Raw genomic sequence first — 3,292 nt, 5'->3', positions numbered from 1 at the left:
TGTCACCCACACACGCAAAAAAATTACAGGTTTTATTCCTCCAAATGGGGCAGTTAATGTAAGCCTGAGAGATGAATAAAAGGCATGAATGAAATGTACCTGAAACAGCAGCATGCTGGGCAGCTCAGGAAAGAAACGCTTATAGATGTGGTTAATATATCCTGAATAATATTTTGACTAATCTAAATATGAAGACATTTAAAGCCTCTCAAGTGGTCTCATATTTTTCCTCAACAAGTTAATCGGTCTGAGATGAGCACTGCTGTGTCTTTATAGGTGGACAGTCTTCACATTAGCGAGGTCTTACCAGACAGGAAGAGTCTGTACACTGCTAGAACGGTCTGAGAGCCATTTCATTTAACAGCAAGTGAAAATACTCCATGAAGCTAATTTATCCTCTCACCAGCCACTTTATTAGGTATACCTGTTCAACTACTCTTTATTATAAATCACATCAGCCAGTCTTGTGGCATCCATTATGTGCATATAGACATGGTGACGACAATCTACTGAAGTCCAAACGGATCATCAGAATGGGGAAGAAAGGTGATATTAGGGCCTCTGAATGTGGCATGGTTGTTGGTGCCAGTCTGATCTCAGTACCTCAGAAACTGCTGATCTGCTGGGATTTTCCCCACACAACATCTCCAGGATTTACAGAGAATGATCTGAAAAACAGAAAATATCCAGTAAGCGGCGGTGAAAATGCCTTGTTGAGGCCACTCGTCACAGGAGATCGTCCAGACTGCTTCAAGTTAGTAGGAAGGCAACGGGAACTCTAATAACCACGTGATACAAACAAGGTACGCAGAATAGCATCTATGAACGCACGGTATGTCAAACTTTGAAGCAGACCGCTAATAGAAGATTAGAAAAATGTTGTCTGGTGTGCTGAACCTTGATTTCTTCTGTGACATTCAGATGGTAGGATCAGAATTAGGTACACGCATTAAAGCATGGATGCATCCTGCTTTGTATCAATAGCTCAAGCTACTGCAAATCTGAAGCAACTGTGTGATGCTATCATGTCAGGAAAGTTTCCAGCGCCTTACTGAAACTGTGCCATGAAAAAGAAGGGGGTCCAAGCCAGCACCAGCGGGGCACAGTTGATGCTGATGAGTGTACGTTTTGAGGGGAGTAAAAGAAAGCAGATCAATAGGATATTTTCCCAATATATAACTTTATTTAAAATATTGTTACAATTTATTACTCTACACAACATTTTCAAAACTTTTCTCTTTTTCTTACACTGGTTAGTAAACCTTCCTGGATAATTTTAGATATAAAACTCTCCATTTTTCCTTTTTTTTTTAAGCCTCAGGTGTTAATGTCTTTATACACTTAGTAAATGAGACACCGCTTATCTTTTAAACACCTTTTCTCTGTGTGTTTCACAAACGTTCCCCTCCTCGACACACACTCACACACGCGCACACAAACACACACACAAAAAAAAGATCACTGGTGGCTCTAACATTGTACACTATAATTTCCCCAATCTTTATAGTTTCTTTTTTTTTTTAAATAAATAAAAAGTTCTGAGTTGGAGAAACAAGAGTGCATTATTATTATTTTTTTGTCAGAAGAATATTCTTTTACTTTTTAAAACAGCTATTTACAGGTTATGCTGGAGATAGCAACAAGGCTTAGATTTGTAATCGACGTCGGTGTCAGCTTGCAATGGGAAAGCCCCCGTCTCTGTAAGCAATGAAGAGAAATTAATCACATGGAGGCGAGCACTTTTTGAACACCAATTACATCCACCCTTCAGATTAGTCATAGGGAGGACACATCAGCTAAAAACAGACAAGCCTACAGCTAATGTGCTCTGACCCAGATGTGCATTCCAGAGGTCCAAAGACATCAAGTTTACAGAAAAATGCTGCTGACGACACCAACATAACCTCTGGACGAAGTCAAAAAAACAAAAAATAAATCAAAACTTCAAACAGATTAATCGAAACGCTGCAGCGTTCAAACAAACAGGCCTTCATATATTATCTGCCACTGAAAAATGTTATGAAAATCAGCACTGATTTGGCACACAAGACTCAGAAAACTGATGTGTTACTATAGCAACAGTATCATGTAGATGAGCGTTTCAGTGCTGGTTAGTGATGAAGACAAACTTTCTGAGCCCTCGTGTGCAGTCCACGCATGGACATTTTTTATTCTGCCATCACCACGTTTGCATTCACGTCATCTGTTAACCTCTTACAATCCACCCCGGTTGCTGGTGACCTAGTGCTAGGACAACAGGGACAACAGCATAGCCAAATGGGGGGAAAAAAGCAGATTGGGAGAACCGTGAGGACAAAAATGGACGTATGAGGATTAATCTGAATGTTAATGGTTCTGGAAATGTGCTCGTTTAACATGCAGATAAATCGCAACCAGGTCCCCGGTGACCTGCTGGATGTTAAAAGCTTAAGCACTGTGTGAAAATTTTATCTCATCTTCATAATTAAATACTCACTTTGAAGCCCAGGTGAGTCACGGCACCGCAAATACGCTGACAAACAGAAAGTAACACAGATCGACTGTACAAAGACATGCTTCTTAACATTCCCTTCATCTCTTAGCTGTCACCTACGCGCTGCTTTCTATGACATTTAGCTCGCAGAAGAAACGTCTCCAACGGACAACAGCTCACAGGGTACACACACCTGCCTGTGACTGAGCTTAAGATGGCATCTGGTGCAGACAAGACAAACCGAACCAGCGAGAAAAGAAAAGGAAAACAAAAACAAAAAACAACTAAACAAAAAACACAAAAAAACCACAGGGAAAACAGCAGCTTTCTAAAAGCCTATTCACAGCAGCACGAGCCACGGGGACAGAGAACAAACATCAAACAGTAAAAACACACCGCTTTGAATACATTATTGGGAGGACCGAGTCAGTTGGCTGACAGGAATAAAAGGAACAGAGGCTGCACTGAGCGTGTGGAGACAACGTGGTGCTGCCACGGCAACCGCATCTCCTGCGCTGACGGGAGACCAACCTGGAGAGAGTACGAGCAGAGGACAGACAAACCTGCACGCAAGCACACAATCTAGCTTATACCCCCCACCCCAAAATAAATAAATAAAAAAAACCCATCATGGTTGAATAGCTTTGATTCTTATGTCATCCATCTTTAAATTGCCTATTACTCTGCCTGTCAAAATGCCCATCCTGCATTGCAGTTTCCCCCCTCTTATTCCAGCTACTTGTGATGTGTTGCAAAGAACAAACAAACATGATACTACACTGAGGTATGTATTTCTATAAACTCCTGTATAACTGAGGC

The sequence above is a fragment of the Pundamilia nyererei genome, unplaced genomic scaffold (genome assembly GCF_000239375.1).
Source record: "Pundamilia nyererei isolate P.nyererei 1_Seehausen unplaced genomic scaffold, PunNye1.0 scaffold00102, whole genome shotgun sequence".
Lineage (NCBI taxonomy): Eukaryota > Metazoa > Chordata > Actinopteri > Cichliformes > Cichlidae > Pundamilia > Pundamilia nyererei.
This window is presented reverse-complemented; position numbering follows the sequence as displayed.